Raw genomic sequence first — 22,653 nt, 5'->3', positions numbered from 1 at the left:
AGGAGCTGGGAACAATAGTAAGTACGTTCCAGAAAGGCAGGGAGGAGAGTTGTTCAAACACAGCAGGACTGAGCCAGTTTCCCAACACATGGGTCTGGTTGACACACACGCGGGAGGTTGTGAGGCTGCGTGTGCCAGGTCGCCAGCATCGACTGCTCCACAGCAATGAAAAAGGCTTCCACTGATCAGGAGACTGACGTTAAAACCTCGAGATTTAAACACACACACACACACACACACAAGTCTATCAACTTTATATTTCCTCTGGGATTCTGAACACTTATGGTTAATGCTGTCAACCATTTCAAGTGCTTATTTCATGAATTTAAAGGCTGCAAATGTCCCTCTCCCCCTCCAACACATGCTAAGTCAAAATAAGAATAGAAACTGAGACTGTACTGTTGTGAATCGGGACTAAGAACTGCGATTTCACGATAAAACTAAGTATCATGAAACTAAAGGTAAAATTGCAGGGCCTGGCAACATTGTGACAACGACAGTTACAGTCCTAACACAGAACAGTGACCAAGAGATGTTACAAGGCCTGCAGAGATGAGAATGCAGACTGCAATGCAAAGACATTAAGCATTTAGGGTTTCATACTATAACACTAGATTGATGTTTTTCAAAGCAGTCTATAGGAATTAAGGCATCTATCTGCCATTATCTTAATGGAAAACCTTTGTTTAAATCCCCAAGACCACCTTGAAAATTAAGTTTTTCAGCTTCACAATCTGGACTGGATGCCTAACTTTTCATTTTTAATATTCACATCTGCATGTAGGCCTCATGTCAGGAAATCATTTAAACATGGGCTTCAAAATGCAACAGTCAATAATGCGACTCGTGTGCTCAAAAATAAGTAAACCTATAAATGTCCCAACCAGCTGAGATGGGATTGCTCACATGGTTCTGTGTTTTGCTGACCTAGTGCCTAAAACCTGCAGAGAAGCTGCCATAAAGAAGTTACCATTTTGCCAACAAATGCCATAGTGTTACCACATTTCTTCTTATAAATCAAGACAAAAGGCAATGTCACATACATGCTCCAAGACAGATTGTTGTCTTGGAGACATCAGTTACTTGTGCACCTTGGCTTCTGTGTACATATTTTAGGCTCCCAAATCAGGGAACTGAAATAAGTTGAAAAACTGGACCCAACTGAACATTTTTGAAATATACTCTTAGTTTTTCTGAGCAGCAAGAGTCCTGGACTAGGTTTTCTGTATCACATTAAGCGAGCTGTTGTGAGGATTAAAAATAAAGAAAGAAAGCCCTCAAAATCCCAAACCCAACACCTTAAAATAATAGTAACATGGAGTAGAACAAACCCTCCTGCTCAGCTATACTTTAACTACACAAAATACAGAGGGCTTTGGCAATTCAAAATACGTTCAGCTTTGGCTCCCCTATCCTCTGCAGACAGCACAGGATGACCAGGGACAGGAACTAAACTCGAGAACCCGAGTTGAGTGTCCAAAGATGGGCAGGGGGTTGTTACACCCTTTGTGATGAGGCATTTTGGGAAGGATCACCACGAACATTTGGACCTAATCTCCAACTTGGGAACTGAGGTCTCTGAAAGCGTGGAAGTATTTGGATCCCATCATCTGATTCTCACTTACCCTAATCTGCATAAGAGTCTGACAATAAATTAATGACTTCATACACATATTTTAGCTTCTTGAAGTCAAACAGCTATTTGTGGCTGCATTTTGAAACCCAGAATCCAACAATAATCGTTTAAAAGCTCAGAAGTTTCCATCTGCAGGCACATCCAAGTTAAGCAGTACGTAGGTAAAACAGCAGTTAGATGTTAAACATAATCTGGTGCGACCATGCACATTGCAAATGAGAGATCCTGCTCTCCCACTGCTGCCTGTTCCTTTCCTTGCAACAAAGACAGCAACTGGCAGACAAGCAGGGTAAGTCTGTTCAATCTGCTATCTAGCAGAAATTTAACATGCCAACAGGTAAAAACACTCTCCAAGGACTGTGCTGCCCCTTATCAAAACCAAATATTGCCCACAGGGTGAGCCCACAGAGTCTGCTCCCGCCAGCCACACAACCTGCAAACCCAAGGCAGGGGAGAGGGTGGAGACGCACAGCTCCAAAAGAGGCAAGAGACCATCCCTGTTGGCATCAGTTCATGGGGAGGGTAAAACCTTCAAGCCACGCTCTTGCAGAGCAAGTGGCATCCAGCACATGTGGGAGAGGAGACAAAGTTGTGGCTTTTTGGGGCTAGCCAGCAGACAGAGACAGGTTCACAGTACGTAACCAGTGCACGTGGAGATGTGCACATAGAACTTACAGCACGTGACTGGCAATCTGCGCCATGCTTTCCCACAGCTGTGCCGAGAAGAACACTCCAACGGAGGGGGCACACTTGGCCTCCCCTCCGTACAGCTGTAAGCCTGGATGAAGTCCTGCCAAGCACAGAGGAATGCCATTTTTCATAGCAAATCTCCCCCGCCTCCCTGAAATCCTCCATGTATTTTTGTCATTTGGCAGGAAGAGCACACATGTGAGAGGCAAGAGGACTCACCTGCCCAGCACGTGTCCATGGTTAGGTGCTGAAAGCATGTGGACCATGTGCACTGGGACAGCAGGTACCAGCCACAGCAGGTCAGTGGTGGACAACTGCACATAGCCACCCGAGGAAGGCCGTGGAAATCGGTCTGAGCTGTGTCTGTGTTGTCCTAGAGAGACACTCGCCTGAAGCCAGATGAGACGATCTTTTACTCATTGTGCTGGCAGAGAGAAAGCAAGCTGCAGTATTTTCTGCAGCACTTTATTCATGTTTTCTCTGGGAAGGTTATTACCCTGGCTCTTTTGCAGGCAAACAGCTTTGGGACCCGTATCTTCCCAAACATACACAGACCCCTTCTCCTACATTACACCAAGACAAGGAGTTATGTGAACAGGTATTCAGAGCCACAGCATACCCTGCATAAAGAATGGGGTTTCCTTGAACTTACTTCTGTGTGAATGACAGCATCATTTTCAGAAAAAGCAGCTCATTTTGATCCTTCTGAGTAATTCCACTGATTGGAGCCACCGGTAGATTGTTCCGCGGCTCATTGATTACGCTTAATGTGAGTAATTGCATTACTAAAATAGACTGGCTCAGACACAACTGACGGTAAGTCGGAGCAGCCAGGGATGGTAGAAGTGGTGCACCCACCTGCATGAGGGCCACCCCAGCACGCTAATGCCAGGAGGACAGCAGAAGGTGCTTGTGCGGCTGCAGAGAACTGATCTGCAGAAGGTGTGCGGCTCATCTGTTCTTCCCTATGGCTGTACCTCACTCCTAGGCAGATGAGCCACTTCATGCCGCGGTCCCAGACATGAATTTAGTATGCATGACGGTGTTCCTGAGGGCAGCGCCTACACGAAGCAATGCTAAACATGCTGACAAAGGCAAGGGAAGTGACCTGGAAATGACAAAGTGAAGCAAGGCAAGGAGTGAAGATGAGGTGGCTGAGGAGAAATGTTTGCATGGTTATATCAATAAAGCCTGCTAAGGAAAGGCGACGAGTTTTGTCTGATACAGTTGGTGTGGTGCAGGCATTGCTAGATGTCTCTGGTTTGGGCAAAAGCTCTGTAGATTGGCAGCCAGAAGATTAATCTTGTGCTGGCCAGAAGCGGTAGGGGCTATGCACAGAAGAAGAAAAAGCTGCTTTAGTTTTTCATCACGTAGAATATTACATCAAACGGCAGAGACGCACTGTCCTGAGCACAGTAACAGCTTCCTGGCAGCAAGCACAGAGCTGCCACACAATTCTGAGCAGCTTAAACTGTAATTCTCAAAGCCCAGGTCCCTTTTTCCTAACAAAAAGCAGCAGAAAAATTACTTTTAATATGCAGAAGGAAATCACTTGTAAAAATCAAAGATCAGTTCTAAAAATCTAAAGAACTACTTTTCATGACAGATGATGTTTTAAACACTGCAAGAAATAAGAAACTTCCCTTAAATAGGTGCCAGTTAATTAATGAGATTTAGTAAATGGGTGCGTTTCCTGCGCAACAAACTACAGACTTCCACTTCCAAAGTACATTATGCTAAATTGGACAAAGGCCCATTATTCTGGAATAAAAGATTGGCCACTGGAGAGCTCACACTAAAATAAGTATTCCAAGAATATCTTCATCCAGGAATACAAGCAATGTATTTGCAAGTGGAGACCAAGCAACCCTTAAATATACTAACAGTTCCTAAAGGAATTAGTGCAGTCAAAGATTTAGCACTTAGTAGCCAAAGAAAACACAGTAGCTGGGCATATTGGTTTATACAAAAGCTCAGGAGACAGAGGGATGAGCTGCCTCTTGTGAATATAGGACCCTCAGGGCATGCGTGGTATACAGTCGTGAACTGGCTCTGTACCCTGCACTACACCACGCGGACACCACGTCTCTCAGCCTGTCTCAGCTCTCTGGGACCACTGTGCACTTGTATTTAAAGAGTAAACCACGGTGTGAGATGGCTTGCCTGGAGTTAGCTTAAGCATACAGGCACCATGCCACATTGCAGGGTACGGACGGGGTGAGCACCCTTAGCGCTATGCAGAAGTCCATATTATCATCAAGTGGGTCAGGGCACAGCTTGAGTGCAAGATAGTGGTGGAGACCACAAAAGGGATCCGTGCACCCAATTCCCATGGAGGACATAGACATGACAGCTTTCCATCACTGTCCCCCAGTGCCCAACGCCCTAAACCCGCTGAGAGATGGCAGGGATGTCATTGAAAGTCAACAGTAGAGAGACCAGTCACAATACCACTGTGGTTTGTGAGGACTCTTCACCAGCTCAACCTGTAACACTTCCAAAGCCACCTCCTCCAAATTCATCCCAAAACCTTGCCTACAAAAAGCTTTACACCAGCAGGGCCCTCAGCCCCGATGAAGGGATGTTCACCAGTGATGCACACAGCGGGCTCCCAGGCAGGTAAGTCATTTGCGATAGACACCATCTTGACCACATGCTCCAGGCGTCCATTCCCCAGGCCAGCAGATGATAATTCTTAGCAGACTGTGTGCTACTGATGCAGAAAGACTATTCAAGTTATTCTCTAAAATAATAAGCATCAACCTTACCTCCTCAAGAGCATCCCTCTGAGCTCTCCCACTGCAAACAGCCAAAGTCAACTCACCAGGATGCCAAACTCTCGACTTTCATTATGGCAAATTATTCACAACAGAAGTGTCACTCTAGCAGTTTAAAATTCCTTGCCTTTATAAATATTTTCAAGTCATTACTTTCCTTCTCTTATACCTGTGGATTCTTAGACCACACTGATTTCTTCATCTTTAGTCTGTGCCTAGCTGTTTCCACAGAGGACAGTCTCGATTTAGTGGAACACAGAGCAAAACTCACAAGAACCCTTTCTAAACCTTCAGAAAGAGGCATCACTATTAATTTCTTAGAGCACTTTCAGTGATTTTTCCCATTGCCAAAAGTAAATTTCCTTTTCTTACCAGAGGACCCAACTATGCACACTCATACTCCACTTTCAGTATAATCAATATATTGACATAGAAGTGAATGCCTCGCAGTACATCTTTTTACTGCTTTAATAACCTTGCTTTTCCCTATGGCTGTTTGAACTAAATCCATTTGAAACCTTAACTGTATTTCTGTACCAATGATTTCCAATTGAAAGACTTTGCATTGCCAAATGCACACATGTATGCACAAATCTACATCTGCATCTTCTGTTAATACTCTAAGCGATATTTGAATCCTTTAAGAATCTCTTTAAGGCCCTCTACTATTTTCCCACAATGCTATTTAGGCTACCAATTAACCCCATGGAAACATCACTGTTGCCCAGTGCTCTTACAGCAGCGGTCAGAGAGAGGACCATGTCACAGAACCACACATTCATCTTCTCATATGAAGATACAAAGTCCTGGCTTGCCTATAACCATGTTTTTGCTGACTTATCCAGGGATGAAAACACCTAGCATTAGTTACAACTCCACTTATCCATGTGTGTTTTGCTAGTTCAGAGCAGGACTGCTGAGCCATGCTATGAGAAGCATCACTTTTTCTTCAGTGATCTGCACCAGTTAACACAGATTTTGCACACTGACAGAATGACCAGGAGTGCAGAGCAGCAGGACAGCAGACAGGTATGCTACAGCAGCCAGAACACGTCATGTCCCTGATCTCCTATAACATGCCACCCCTGAGATGGCAGTAGGGAGGAGCCCTACTTTCCATTTCCAGGCCTGGTTTCATGCTGTCAACCACCCCGAGGTGTGGACGTGGGCGGCAGATTAACCTGTCACAGACAGGATATGGCTGAAGTCTGCAGAGGGCTTATCCTCACCGCAGTTTGTGCCAAAACAGCTGGGGAAATGAGCGGAGACTCAAGCACCTGGATCTTCCCCAGAATCTCAATTTACAGTCAACCTTGCAAGAAGCTACTTGTATATCTGTGAAGCCTTCAGGACCATATTGGTTCTCACCTGTAGGTGATAAAAGGAAAACAAGAGTAGAAATAATCTCTTCCACAAACCCTGACTGCCTGGGTATTCTGGCTGGTAGCAAATGTTTGACTTCTCAGTCTGGGTGGTTTTTAAATTGAAGTTGCCTGCAGTGTCCTGTTTAGGAAAGCATTTCCTAATGTGCTTTTCTCCACTGGGATAAATGCATATTTCTGTGCTCTGGTTAAAAATTGAGACTTTTACCTGATCAAAGGAACTGGAACTTCTGTGTTGCACAGAACACTACCAAAATGAAAATATTATTTTCCTATTACGAGCATGAAAAAAGAAAATGAGAAACCTTCCTACATAAACATGATATTAATAGAACAGATGCTCAAGTCACATACTAAGCATTTCACAGTGGTTTGGAAAAGAAAAGAAATACAGAATTTGAAGTTAGTATTTCTCATGGAATAAGATTAGAGATATTTATTTTATGCCCTACTTGAACCATCATCATAATTTTCATCTGCACTAATAAAATAAATCAGAAGCTGATCTTCCATGCATTAAAATTACCATTTCACGCAGCAGTCACAATGTTTCTGAGATGTATGTGCCCTTTGGAACTCCTGCCACAAACACAGCTGAATTTAGAGACTGCTGCGTGCACAAATTTATTACATCAATTCTTTCTGAGGGAGGGTATTGTCACGTACAAAATGCAATGCGAGCAGCTAGAGAAAAGCATCCAGCACTGAGTAAAGACTCCTAGATTTCTGGAGGAAAATAATTACAACCAAACAACTAAAAAAAAAAAAAATCATATTGCATGAGACCAACTGTTGGGTGACCAGCAGAGCGTACTCATCACCCACACACGAACTGATGAATTCACAAGCAGACCCCCTGTCTGCAGCTCAGCCTCTCACAAAGATGCTCATTTGCAGAGCAGGACACAACTTGCTGTTAGACAGGAAAAGTTCAATATTCATTAACCAAAAGGCACATTAACTGTGCCTGCAGTACAAATCCTCTGCCCACAGGTTTTGTCGATCCCATCACCTGCTGTTCCGTGAACGCTGTACCTGGAGATGCCGTGCATCAACACTCCCAGCCCTCAGCCATGGCATCTATGTAGTCAGAGTCCAAATCTCCAAAACTACGACTGCTTTTTGGGCAACGTAAATAGAAAATGCTGGAAAGACAGGAGGCTTCATCTCAAATTTGCATACAGCAACTTCTCCTCACAACAGTTCACTCTTCAAAAAGAGCTACGAGAAAAGGGAGAATTGAAGTGGGCAGTTGCACATCGGGAGACTTACTCCAAATCCTCCCAGGGAGCCTGCGGCAGGCTCGCGAGTGCAAGCTTTTCTTTTGTGACCCAGGACAGTAACACATTCAACTGTGCTAAAGCAAAATTGTCAGGTGCACAGATTTAAGGAGATAATACAGTGAGGGCTCAAGGAGTAGATATAATCATAAAAAGACACAGGCAGAAGCTGCTTCTTCCTTGGTCTTTACTATAATATCGACCATCCCCGTTGCTGTATGGATGGGGAAGGCAGAGCACAACTGCTTCAGAGGAACGGGCGGCTGGGGTGACGTTCTCAGCTGCTCATTGTGTACTCTCATGACCCAAATCCAAACCCATTGCTCCCAACCACCCTTGCTCTTCTGGCTCAGAAAAACCCAGCTCTCGTCACCAACACAAACAGCTGCATTCAGGTATGTGAAGCATCAGATGAACACGAGTTCACTCTGCTCCAGCCAACGCTGTCAGGTGAAATTCTAAGTTGCTTCAGAGGTAAGCCTTAGCAACATTCACATAATCCAAGAAGCTCAGTAAAGCCGTGGAAGGGAAACACATAGGTGTAGTAGAGACCCAATACCACAAGCTGTCAAAAAACCTGCTTTCAAATCACTAGAAGCCATGCAGAAAAGATCTATGTAGCCACCTGCTTGGTCCCTGTGAGCACTTAGTCCCAGCAAAGGCACAGGTTGCACTGGAAAACAAACCCAGCAACTGGAAAGCCCCACAGCCACCTCCTGAGTAGCAACTGGGCTGGAGTCAGCTGCCCCGGCGCTGGAGACGCTTGGTCACGCACTTGCTTTTCTCTCTCCACTATACACTAGGAAATGCTCTGTTTAAGACACAGATACGTCAAATAGTCTTGTCACCATCTTCCAAATAACTCACATTTTTCAAGTGGTGTCATAAAACATGGGGCTGCACATGCCACAAACACTGACATATTTCACTAATACAATCCAGTAGCAGCATATGGAGAATATTTATAATGCTCTTTATTATTTGTTATGAAAGGTAAATGACCATTTTGGTGAAATGGTGACTTATGCTGACAGCATCTTTGTTCTTATGAAAAAAATACCAATGGAGGGAGGGTCAGAGGGTTTCCATATCTAACTCATGGCTACAAATTCCTCTGGTCCTGTTGTAGAAAAAACACATTCTCTTCTTCCCAAGATTTTAGCGTCATTTCTTTTTTAAGCTGGTCTTGCTAAACTAGTTACTCGACACAGTAATTAGTAGACATAAGAAGAAAATACATAAAAATAAAATCCAGATATTGACTGAGTCTTGAAACACAAGTGTTGATGATTTAAAACTCATGTCCTCGATATGTGTTTATATTTAAGGTCAAATACTTCTAAATGAAGAAACTAGTGATTCTGCTCATTGGTGCAGGTCTAAAGCTAAGTAAGCAAAGTCAGCTGCACGTGCTGGTCTGCTATGGCATTCCCAGGCCCAGAAAGCAGTGTGACTTCAGATGTCTGAGTCAATTAAGTCTTCCTAATTGCTGCTTTACTAATTGGAGTGGAGCAGTTTTGTCATGATTTTAGCTGTTGATGAACAATTAAGTAGAATGCAGCATTAATTCCTTCTTGATCTACTGAGGAAAGCCAACACACATTCAAACTCAAGAAAGAGAAACCAACGCTAATCAGGGCAATGCGATGCAAGCACAGGTCGCCTCTCATCAGGTGGAAAGCCAAGAAACCCAACACCGGCTCCTCACGGTGCCAACAGCAGGAATCACTTCAGTGCTCCCAGTCCAAGCTGGTGAGGTACCAAAACCTCACATCTTTGCACTTGTGTTTTGCCCACTGACACCAATTACACCCTTTGAAGGCCATACCAAGGTGATGCTGCTTCAAATTACCTTTTTCTTTTCTTGTTTTCTTATGTTTTCTGGTATTCTGCCTTTGCTTTATAATATTCCAGACTAAAGACTGCTTGCATTTCTACTGATGCTCCATATTAGCACATATCTTTGCAAAAAGATCTCTTGCACTGCCAGTAGCAAACCCAACCCTCTTCTAGTCTACTACAAACAAGCTTTTCAAAATTAAGTGCTCATAGAATGCAGAAGGACCTACACACAGTTTCTTGTGAATCAAATAGTGTTTGTTCACAGCAGGGAGATAAGCCAAGCTGGTGGGGTTTGGGGTTTTTCCTTTTTAAAGCTGGACTATTGATAAAGGAGGACCTTGGCCTCGCTCCCTGCTGTCACAAGCCAATACAGGGAACTGGGCGCTGAGCTGTGCCTTGGACCCGCAGCATTCCTTTGGCAGGTACAAAAAGGGAAGAGGCCATCTGCGCTTCCATCCCTTGTGCAGGACAACTGCCCCAGTCTGTCCCAGCACAGCTCTGCAGGCCGGGACTTTGGCCCCCAGCTCGGCCAGGGAGTGTTTCCCCACTGAATCGGCCGGGCAGGTGCAGTGTCCACATTCATGGCTCTGGCCAAACACTTCTCCCCTGGGAAGCAGTTTAAGAGCAAGGCCTGCTAATCTGAAGCAGTCAGTTTTCACTACTTTCTCTACTATTTCTGGTTTGGTTCAGCTCTCCATCCCTCTGGGACACCCCTGGTTGGCTCCCACCTTCAGTCCAGATCCACTTTTCCAAATGACACCAGTGCCAGCTCCCTGGATCCCCAGGCAGCATGCAAACCGCATGGAGGGGAGTGCACACCAGGTTCCTTGCTGTGCGCTTTATTCAGACGCTGGAAAACCATTTGCACGCTCATGTTCATTGGCTTTCCCAAGCCTGTGCAACAGGAAACTACAATTTGTCTTCAAGCTCCAGAGGAAGGTCTGCAGTCACCATGCTAGAAGATGGGGAGCTGATCTCTTTTTCCCTTTGCAACTGAATGGCATCTGCTCTCCAGGTCACAAAGAGCCCCAAGGCACTGATGGGAGAGGTCAGCCCCCTCCCTTCTCCGCCTGCCTTTGGGAGCATGGAGCACGAATCAGTGCCAGATTTGTGTGGACAAAGGCACAATATAGCCCAAAGGAAGAGCAATGCCAGATTCAGAGGACCGGTGTGGCTTTTAGGGTGCCAGCACTTAACTCCCGTGCTCTGCTGCATCACACAGCAGCCTCTAGACAAGTCCCATAATCTCACTGTCCTTCTGTTTCCGTCTATCAAAAGTGGATAGCGGTCTGTCTCTAACATGGAAAGACGCCTTGATAAATGCACTAATATTCACCAAACACCCCACCCAGCAAGTGAGAAAATACGGACTATTTATTTGCCTAAAAATCTTCTAGTCCTAAAGCCACTGCCAGAAAACTGCAAATCAAGACCCTGGAACCCGATTAATTAAATCAATGAGAATTATATAATTAATTTACAAGAAAGTTCAAAGCTAACAAGAAATTGGTAATATCGACCAGCATACAAAATCCTTTTATCTGCTGAAAGCAAATGCATTTTTGTTATTCTCAGCACTGCAGAAGTCTCTCATCGAGCTGCTCGACGGTAGCTCCGCTATCGAACAGCCCGTGCAGCCCAGCTGCACCTCCACTGCTCCATTTGTCATCCCAATGCACCATTTGTTCCTCAGAACACAGTTCATCTTACACAAAGCAGTTGTCATGCATCTTTGCAGTCCCTACCATCTCAAGCACTTTACACATTCCTCTCCACATGTGCTCATAAAAATCACTTGCCGTAAGAGTCTTTAAAGGGGGCTTGTCAAAACATCAAGATAGAAGGTGTGCAACACAGAACCTCAGATTTCTTGTGCTACTTGCTGAAACACCCATACGTATAGCCTTATACAATAGGCTTTTCTTTCCACAACATACCACTGAGATATTTGGATGTGGCTTGTGAAGGAGAAGAATCCTGCTGGGAGGAGAGCTGAGAGAGACACGACAATATTAAAAAGAAACTTCATGCACGTAAAAGCCCACAGGAAGTAAAACCTGGCTACCTGTAACAGAAACAATGAGGAAGTGATTTAAAGCAGTTTGGATATACTGTTTCAGTGGTTGGTTGAACATCTCCTTTAAAACACAAACATTCAGACGACTATTTACAGCCCGTGGGGAAAAGCTCCTGATTTCGCCTACCCAAGCACAGCAGGCCGGTCTATTCCAATGGACATGAACAAATCGTTGGATTTATCTCAATTTAACTGATTTCAGAAAACTTTAAGAAGCAATACTCCAGACAAGCACTCTCAGAGACGCTCAAACCCCTGCTAGACCTGCTATTGTGTAGATAACAATTGCTGATTTATTGACTGCAAAACACTGTGGATCAAGCCTTAGTCTTTGCTAATATCTCTGCTGAAATTGGCCTTTAATGGCCTAGTCCAACATTAAAGAAAATAGATGTTGTTCCTTCCTCATTAACGAGGTTGAATGAAGTTGTAGCAGTTAGCATCTGATCAAGAAAAATAAAACATCTGGATCAATTAGTCTTACTGGCTGTATTTTGTCTGATATGAAAACTCCAAATCTGGGGTTACAACACAATTTCAATTATACTGCTGATTCCTGTGGGCGTAATTCAGAAGTAACCCTGACAAAGCCAGGGCAGCTCCTGGAACTTAAATATAAAGTGACAGGGAAATCCAGCCTACTATTCATATCGCATATTTCATGCTTCTTTCTATTTCACAGTAATGCGCCAAGTTAAGCTGCTTATTAGATGGGCACATTCTCCTAACCGCAGCCAGACGTGTATTTTATGCTGGGCTCACCATCAGTACTGACCACACTTTAATCATAATTCTGCTGTCATTTGTGGTTCCACTTGGGAAGATACTTGCTTTAATACACAAACTGCATAGCTGTTAGCACTGCTATACCTCAGAAGAGAGGCATATGAGTAATGCCACCAGAGGAACTTAGTCGTAACCATCTCTATTTATACAAACCCCTTTCACATCTTCCTAAGAATCTCTACTCTCAAATATTTCTGTAGGCCTTTATGACATGGTGGCATGTGCTTCCAAGCCCCACAGCACACCAATTTGTAAATAATGACCTTCCTGAAACTACCTAGTAACAGCCAATAACTGTGTCATAAAGAACAAAAAGGTTGTTGCACAGAAGGTCTTTCAAGGAATGAAACAAAGACCAAGTTTTTATTAGCAAAAATCAATAATGGACACACGGTGCTCACGTGATCCATTTATTTTTAAGAAATGCCTAGTATCAGTTAATGAAGTTATCCTAGACAACAAAAACAAACCGCAAAACAGCAATTTCCAAATACACACTGCAGTCTGGCAGGTTATGAATGAACTGCTCCGTAGGTGTTTGTGTACATTTATAATTTACTACACCACATTAAGAAATAAGATGACTGCAAACAAGAAGCTGATGCTCTCCCAGCTGTGTATGCTACATAATAATATCTTCTACCAGGGCTTAGCCAGCCTCCCAACCAACTTCTCATTTGAGACGGACAGAAGGATCCAAAGGATCCAAGTTATCTCCAGCAACTGAGTAACAAACGGCAGCAACTCTACCATTATAAAGTTTGTATTGTGGGTGCTTTAAAAAAAACACACACTGAACATCTGAAATGCTGTTTAACATACACACATGCCAGAACAAAGGCACAAATCCTGTCCTCGGTGCACAGAATGAGTAGACAAGGGTTGAGCTGGCAGCCTCCACAGGCGCTGAGCAGAACAGAAATCTCTCCTCCAGCTCTTGGCACAGGAGCAGCCATGAAAGAGGACTGAAAATGCCAAGGGGACGCTGCTCCTTTGCAGGGACAAATACCATGGCCTGTTGCCTGGTTGTCACCTCTCACATATTGTGTGCATGAGGCATCAGCAGCTCAGCCGTGCTGAAGTTCTCCCCCATATCCTGAAAGAGGAGGATCCCACCTGCAATCTCGAACGTGTATAAAATCCCTGCTGATCTCCCGTGGAAGCAGACATCCGTGTCGGACGGCTCATGGAGGACCAAGTATTCCACAAGGCAGTCAGAAGAGGTCTCTTCCCCAAATAGCCAACAGCCTTCATCTACAAACACTGAGGTTCAGATACAGTCCCTACTGACTTCTGAAGAACTACTCACATACTCCAAATTATTCAACTATTTAAATTATCTGCAAGATTACAGGTTTAATATACATGTTGATTTATCATGACAATATATTTTAAAGAGAGCAAAGTAAAGAGCATTCAAGCCCTGATCTTCCAAACCTTGCTTGTTTCCTGACTTGGTTGTGTTGGATGTGATTCATGGAGTAACCATTATTAAAATGACAAACTGATTAAAAACCAAAAAAACCACAAGGACCAAAACCTAACAACCCCAAACAAAACCAAAACCAACTCCAGCACAGAACTACTTGGTTCTGTCAGATCAGAACTCTAATCTTGTGCCATGACCCGAAAGAACAAGTCAATAAGCCAAATGAACTCCTCTACCTGTCTTTCACTTTGCTTCCCACTCTCCCTGCCCCTCTTTCTGCCAATAGATATTGTACCTTACACCGACCTTTGAGAAAAGCACAGAGGATCCCGCTATGTCTGTGACAGGGTGACAGTGGGGGCCACGTTAGAGACCCCCAAACATCTCCCAACTACTAAAACCCCTGGACTTGCAGCAGCTCCAGCTGTTAGATTGCAGGAAGGGAAACTTATGGATTTCTCTTCTATCTGCTTTAAATCATGGAAGATATGTGGAACATGAGCCCACAAGCCCAGATGACCAGACTGTACACAGTATATGATGTTTATACACATGCATTCGAACAGACTAAATGTGCACGTTCAAAATTGCCGTAATCAGGAAATGAGCCATGAAATGTGTAAGGGATGGCACATTAATAATCTGGTTTATAGCTTAAATTAGAATCTTTGGAATTTCACAGCCAGAGACTTTTAAATAGGTCAAAAACATGGTAATCACAGTTAATAATCACACTGTAATATGCACTGCATCAGAGCTAGGAGTGAGGAAACATGAGCAGAATGGATATGAACTACTGGCATGTTCAAAAAAGGATTCAATGAACCTCAAGTGATTTTTATACCAAAACAAAAACACAGGCCAGAAGTTTTTTGCTTTTGGTCCTGCTCTTCAGAAACAAGCTGTGAGATTCTACATGATCACAGAGATCAGGTGCTGTGCCTCTGTATCTTCCTTTTAGTTGGCATTGCAGGTTAGCAAAGGCTTCAGATCTGATCGCTTATAAGTAGTGAGCATTTAGTGGTGAAAAGAAAGCCTCCCACCACCGAGGAACACAGTTTATTATTGTACTTGCCCATTCACATTTCATTCCAGGTAGGTAGAGTTAAAACACATCCCTGGGTGCCAGCATTTTGATTTCTTTTAAACAAAAGAACAAGAATCGATGCACCAATCACAGAAATCTTCTAGGCTCCAGACCAGAGAAATCCTTCACATTTTTTCTGAGTTTAGACGTGTTTATGTACTCTTTACACCAACTTGACTTTAGGTATTATACAATAAACCCAATGGAAAAATTGTGGAAAGAATGAGAATTTCAGCAAAATAGACAGTTGCTGCTAATTAATCCTGTCAAGCTGCTGAGGCATACTCAAAAAGGTAAACGAATTAAAAAAACCCCAAACAAACAAAACAAACAAACAAAAAAACCCCACCCAAAAACCCCCCACCCAACAACAAAACAAAAAAAACCCCTCACCAAACCAGCTGTATACTGTGGTTCCACAGAGTCAATGTTTGTCTACTGTGAAAGCACAAAGTCAGCAGGGGAGACTGCTTGCAAGCTTATAAGAAAGCAGAAGAGAAATGGGGTTTTTTTGTTTCTTTTTTCCTCCAGTCAAACTTGGCTGCTTCTAAAAAACAAAGCAAGGCAAAAGATGAAAGGCCTTCTCTTTTGAAGCCAAAGATGAAGAATAAAAAGAATATGAATGACTGACAAGCCTGTCTGTAAATGCCATGAGCTTAGCTGTAGTAGGGACAAAAAGGAAGACCAGCACTGCTATTAACTAATGAAGTTTCTGATCTAACGAGTGGTGGTGAAGACTGATTGGGTCATTTATGGACAGGAATGTTAGTTCAGAAGAACACAGGTTCCCTACGGAGGAAGAAAAGGAAAGAGGGAAAGATGGCATTGCAGACACATGAAAGCTCAGGATGGTTGTGGTTCATTCATAAAGCATGTAATGGCAGTAAATTCCCAATTAAGGCTTGTCTGTCCCTCACGCATGTTTGTACACGCAGGTACACCAGACATCTATCCTGCAGGAAACTCAAGAACTGTTGCACATTTGTCACTTGCCTCATACCACACAACACTGGATTTTTACAGATCGCGTGTCCAAAAGGAAAACTTCAAAACACACAGAAGCTTGCCTTTGTCACGGCTGTTGGATCCGGCAGGAGCCTGCGGGGCCACTGCAGCTTCCCCAGACCTGGCATCCTGCAGCGGTGCAGGACAGTCCTGTTGGCAAAGGGCAGAGCAGCCAGGGAGGCTGCAGCCACCTTGCAGCGCCACGTTGCCCAGGTACCAGACCAGTACAAAGCACGTTCCTCCACGTTTGGAGTTTGCCTGTTCTTTTTTGAGAAATTCTTCAAAATTAAGGAAACGAAGCACAATTAAACCAGGAAGAAAACAAAACAAAACACACTTCAGAGCCAAAAGTGACACTAGGCAAACTTCAGATTTGGAAACTGATTCATCTGCCAGCTCACAGGCACACTCACACCTAGTTTGTCTATATTTATCCGCATGGACTCAGGCTCTCTGCCCTACAGAGGCATTCTGAGTATTTTTAAATCAGCGAGAAATCAAGAATCACTAGACTTACAGGAGAGAAGATGGAAAAATCCCCCCTTCTCTAAGCTGCAACCATTCAGGTTACAAGAGTCTTCAGACAGCAGCTCTCCTTGCAACATCCAGCCAGACCGAGAGCCAGGACAGATACAAAATTTTCTGAGATTCTTTCCTTCCCCAGGCCAGTGCTCACTCTGCACACAGACCACATTTTGGATTGAAGTCTGATCCAGTAGATGATATGAGAAGCCTTTGTGTTGGAATGGAAATCTGGGGAACATTCTGATCAGTGGAAAGATAGCAATGGTTAACCAAGTATTGCCAGAGAGCTGTGCTGCTGCCCCTGCCTTCCAGGGCTGGGAATTAAAGGCTGGAAATTCAATGCCCGGCTTTGTCCATAACCCACAGTGGTCTTGGCAGATCATGAAACCCTCTCAGCATCTCCTTCTGGAAAACGGGGATAACAACACATCTCAGCAGCATCATGAAGGTTTGTTAATGCTTGTAAGCACTTTGTAGATAAGAAACATCAAGACAGCAGTTAGCAAAGGGATTTGGGGCACAGACAGACATAAATCCAAAGTACTCATATCATATATTCTTTTTAGACAAGCATAGCGGCAGATCGGCTCCCTGCATTTAGTGGTTGTGGGCTCCATCCTCTCAACATACTGAACACTCCGCCTTTGATCCAAAAAATGAGTCCAGGGAGAATATTCACATGTTTAATGTTAATCATATGCTTAAATCCTCTACATCTATGAAGAGCATAAAAGAAACAAGTGTTCCCTAGCTCCAAAACAAACACAATTTCCCAGAAGTTATATTTAGGACACGAGCAAACATTTGACCACCAAGGAAAGGCCTTTGCTACACACCTGCTAAGCTTCTGCATCCCTGAAGAAACCTGCAGGTGAGAAAATGTCCGGAGTGAGTTTGCTTAGACAAAACATTTCTAATGTAAGCAATGCGATGCTACTAGAAAGCAGCACCTCAGAGCATTTAAACTACTATTCCACAGGCAGAGCAGACCTTGAGCAAGGAAATGAGGAAAAAAAAAATAAAAAGTTTACTACGGAACTCATCACAGAGGTTTAAACTTATGATTATGAATTCATCTGCTACTATTAATTCCTTCATTTATTAACTGTCTATGGTGAGAGAATAGGTCTTCCTCAGCAGACAGGCACTGCTGCTCAGACCTCACAAACACTATGTGCATTGCAGTGGCCATCAGTGGCACCCAGAAAGCATCTTCTCCTAACTCTATGCATCAGAGAACAACTTAAACACCATGCAAAAGGCTTTAGACACCCCCCGCCTTAACACCCTGTTCATTTTAAACACAAACTGCACACACATTTTAGGTATCTGAAACTTCTAACTTGTTTTTACATCCTGCTGATCTCCTGGCCTAGGTAACGGCCTGGTGCAACAAGTCTCCTATACTCGCTGGCTGGGGTGTCCAGAAGTCCCTGCTCTTGCATCAGTCCCTCTTTGACTCGTTTCCTGCAGGTGCACAAGGCAGCAAAGCAAGGATCCAACGCTTCTTTTGCAGCTCCTCAGCACGGCAAGAGCAGGTACCTGCAGCACTGGGGTGCACCGAGCTCCACGTGGTCACTGCAGCGTGGACGTATCCCTGACCAGATCAGCATCTGCAGCATAAACAAATAACTGGCTTCTAGAGATGATTTTCAAAACTCTGTTAAACAAGCATGTATGGCGAGAAAAGCCTCAGGCAATTAAAGGACCACTATCCAGAGCTCGATTTCTTTAGCAGACCCATAAACCTTATCCAGCTTGCTCACAGCAACATCACGCTTCGCCAGTGATGTGAAAAGGACAAATCACTCTATCACCAGCGTAAATTGCCCAAGATGCTAAACAAGGCTACTAATTACTTCTGAGGATTTTTAAAGAATCCTTTAAATTATTGTCCCCAAATTTCAATAAATAACACTTTAAATCCTTTAAATTGAACATCATTAGATGAAGTCAACTTGATGGTATAAAAGAAACGTTCTCTCCTCAACTAACAGCTTTTTAGGAAATGTGCTGTATTTTAGCAGTACACACCACTTTTAACTTCACAAACTAGAGGGAGCTGTATCAGTCACATCTTACAAAGGGTTAACAAGGTAATTATCTTCCTTGGTTGGCTGAATTAGAACTACACAAAACGTTGTGCTTCAGAGGAGGGAGAAACATATTCCTACCTTCCCCATAAACCAAGAACCATGAGGGATGGAATTACATTGCTGGGTGAGGCTGTAAGAAGTCCAAGGAAGTTAACACGGCAGTAGAACTGTCATTTTTGTTTCTCTGCCTCCTTTGCAAAATACTTTGCTGTCCCAAGGTTTGTAGGTACTACAGAACACCACGAAGTTCACTGCTCCAAGCCTGTACAGTCTCAGAGCATCTCTGACAATAAGCTAAGACCTCTTAGACATCTCTGGTGCCTTTACTTTGTCCTGTGCCTCCACTAATACTGCCCAGGAGCACAGCTCTAGTAGACTTCATTGCCAGACACTTTCCCCTGGCTAGCACTTTGACTCCTCCTTTGCTCCATCGTTTCTTTGTTGTAATCTATAATGAACTGGAGGATAACACATGAATGCAGTCCTCATCTGCACTCCTTTACCCAGTCATCCTTCCCCATCCTACATAGGCAGTCCACTCCTCTTCCTCTCCCTAACAAAATAAGTGACATTTAAAGAGTCCTGGAAAGCAGAGCACAGAGCAGAGCTCAGGAAGGCAGGGACACTTCCAAGAAGGTGGCATTGGCTGCACCACAGAGCACAGGCATCCCGCAGCAGGAGCTGTGCCCCGGTAAGGACTGCTGGAATACACCTTTTGTGCTATATTGACTTGAGAACAATAATTAAATTCTAGTCTAATTTCCTTCTGAACTACAGCTCTAAACCCTGAATGACTCCCATTGAGCCAATTACCAATATGGTGTCACACTGAATTTTTGCCTTAAATAAGGATCCCATGAAGCTACTAAAACAATAACAGTCTTTTTCTCTATGAAATACCTGCCCAGGAAATTTCTGTTGCGGAATTTAAGTGTCAGTATTTTAGGTTTCAGTAACAACATAAGATGTGCCACCACCACCCCACTCAGAAAACGGTATTAAAGGACCATCAAATCTAGAGAATACAATCAGGACACAAATGGTTTCTCCTCTGCACTCTTCCTCATCTCCTGGTGTTACGTGCTGTACCAGAGCACTGATGAAGAACCAGTGCCCAGTGTGGATCCTCACGTAAGCCACTAAAACACCCCTAGTTATAGGGTGTTGCCCAGGAATACCCTGGGTATTAAAGCCACCACTGTGGGTCTGTGCAGCTGCTCCCATGTCCTGTTAATTAGGTACTATGGACACGCTCGTGCTGTAAGTGTATCTTTGACATAACATAGCATAACAATTTCTTCAGAGTCACAGAAATGCAGAGCATACAAATAAACCTGAATGCTGAAACCATCTCATTGTTCATAAGGACATGCACCTGTTATGACCAAGGGCACTGACTGTGTGCCTTGGACTGATTATTTTAGCCTCTAATAAGCCTGCCTGTCTTGGAGGACTGATAAATTCCAGAAGTAAATAAAGCACAAAAATACTATTTTACAAAAAGAACTCATTACAGAATATACAGAGAGAGGTCTTTAAACCCCAGGCAAAGAAAACAATCCCCAAACTGTCATTTTTTCTCTGAGCTTCTTACAACTGCTGAGTCAGTTTAAATTAAATTTAGTTGAAAAAAATAACTCGAAGATTGATATTGGTTAAGTCCTACCCTGAAACAAATGCGTGGGAGCTCAACTGTAAGCCCCTCAGCCCAGGACCCCCAACAGAGAGGAAGGCAGGACGCTCGCCGCGGCACGACCGGGAGGCGTTCTCCCAAACCCCATCCCGGCAGGAGGGACCAGCCCGCAGAGGCGACGCTCCCGCAGCCCCCGAAGGGAGCCGGAGCTGGAGCCAGAGCCGCGCCGCAGGGAGCAGGTGGCAGAGCCGGGCGGCGAGCCGGTCCCTGCAGCCCAGCCCCGGCGCCAGCCCGGCTCCTGCCGCCAACACGCGTGGGGCGCCGGGGTGCGGGATGAGATTTTTACGCGGAGAGAGGGAACCGGAGGAGCTCGGGAGAGGGAGGCAGCATCTCCGGCTGCGGCAGCGCGGTGCGGGCTGCCCGAGGGCACGGTGCTGGGGGAGGGGACGGGACCGGGACCAGCCGCGGCAGAACTCACCGAGCTACACGCGCCTGCTGCCCCCGCTGCCGTCCATAGGGGCGGCGGGGGGACGGGAGCCCGCTGCGGGCGAGAGCCGCCCCAGGATCCGCCGCATCTGCCGCCCGCCGCCGCCGCCGCGGAGGAGGAGGAGAAGGAAGAAGCAGAGAAGACCGCGCCGCACCGCCCCGGAGCCCCCGCGCAGTCCGGCCGCAGAGCGCCGCCTGCCCGCCGCGCCCGGGATGGGACCGGCTGCGGCGGGAGGGGCGGCCCGGCCGCGGGGGCAGGTGCAGCCGCTCGGGGGGCCGGCGCGGCTCGGAGCCGGGCGCGGCCCCGGGGCGGTACAGCTGCCGGAGCGGGGCCGGCTGCTCCCGCGGCGGTGGCGCCGGCGGCCGTGCGCGGTGAAGTGGGGTGAGAAACGGCTGGAAGCGCTTGTGCATAACGTGGCCGGGTGTGAATCCGCCCCGCGAGGGCTTTTAATGAAGTACAGATGTTCCCTAATATAATTATATTGTCCTCTTCCTGATAATTGGCTTTGGCAGTCGTGCTGATCGAAATCCCCCTGCGCGGCCGCTCCCGCCCGCTCCGCGGCAGCGCAGAACCGCGGCCTCCCGCGGAAACCACGAGCGGATCCTGCCCTGGGGACCCGCAGCCTGCAGGAGAGACCCCCGCACACCCCGCTCCTGTGAACCCCGCATTTCGAGACCTGTGATTTCAGTAGAAGCTTTTGGCTCACAGCAGGTGAAAATAAGAGGCAATGTTTACGTACTTATTTCTTAAAGTGGATGTCCTTAGAAAGCAAAATGACTGGGCCACTTGTAGGAAGGGAGAACAAAGCACACCGGTTTTACAAGTAAAAGGTTATCACAAATAGTGGAGAGGGGTCATCTTACTGAACAGGAGCACAACACCGCTTTAGGATGGCAACAGAAGATGTCCTGGCTGGATGAGTGGCATCAGCACCCTCCTCTGCTGCTCCTGTGCTCTCAATGGGCCAGGTGAGCTGCAGCTGGTTAAAACACTCCAGTTCTCCTCAGCTTGGTTCATCTTTAGAGAAATTGCCAATGAGGACACGCTAATACAAGCCAGATGTGTGGGCGTTTTATGCATGTATGTGGGGAAAATGGATCAAGCCCACAAATTCATCTTACAGAGGACAAGCAGCCAACACAAGGTAATGAATTCTAGTCACTACAGGCCCCAGACCAGACTTCTTTCACCTGATGACTCAAAGCTGAAACATAGCCGTGCCATGTCTGCTGACACCTGGGTACTATGAGGAGTGTAAATACTTCAGATAAGCAGGATTAGGGAATTCTCCTAGCCCAGGGTTGCAGAGGGGAGCAGCAGACAGCCTGCACATCTGTACCTCTCTCCATACATCAGCCTGGGCAGTGTCTAAGGGGCTGGGCATTCCTACATGTTAACACAAAATGCAGGTTGCAAGTGAGCTTCCCCACCCCCAAAAAAGCATGGCCTGCCCACTCCTCTTGCATTGTCCAGGATCTCAGTCATCGCTGTATCAACTTTTTGTTTTAAGTGAAAGCAAGTGACTACAGCACTTCCAAGCAAAAACCAGGTTCTCAGCCTAAGTACACAATGATAAGTCATGTTCCCATTTTATATCTACCAGTGGCACCAAGGTGATCCCTGGGGACTAGGAATCATTCTGCACCTATGCAAAGAGTAAAGAGGTAGCTCTACCTAGAAACTGGGGCTAATCAGCATTAATTCTGGCCTCAAGTCCATGCTCCAAGCCTGTCCCTGTTCAGGTTTTCCCTTTGGAACAAACTAGCCCTCCAGCCTGGCAAGCTCGGGTCCAAGAGGGTGGCTCTGCAGGCCCAGCTTAAAGACAGCTAAAGACAGGCTGAGTTGCCTATGCAGACGCCACCCCTCTGCACGTGGATCTCTGCCTTTTCCCCTGCAGGAAACAGTAAAATGAGGCTTGTTT

At 45.4% G+C, this 22,653-nt stretch overlaps 1 protein-coding gene across 1 annotated transcript in view; it reads right to left on the bottom strand.

The window, feature by feature from the left end:
- Nucleotides 1-20,804, bottom strand: part of RASGEF1C (RasGEF domain family member 1C) — a 70,592-nt gene extending 49,788 nt beyond the window's left edge. The window contains exon 1 of the mRNA XM_065643912.1: nt 20,724-20,804. The gene's annotated coding sequence lies outside the window, so the exon portion shown is untranslated. The remainder of the gene's footprint in view (nt 1-20,723) is intronic.
- Between the last annotated feature and the right edge of the window lie 1,849 nt (nt 20,805-22,653).

Source organism: Caloenas nicobarica, chromosome 13, assembly GCF_036013445.1.
Source record: "Caloenas nicobarica isolate bCalNic1 chromosome 13, bCalNic1.hap1, whole genome shotgun sequence".
Taxonomy (NCBI): domain Eukaryota; kingdom Metazoa; phylum Chordata; class Aves; order Columbiformes; family Columbidae; genus Caloenas; species Caloenas nicobarica.
Note: the sequence above shows the minus strand (reverse complement) of the source record. Positions and strands in the feature narration are given on the sequence as shown.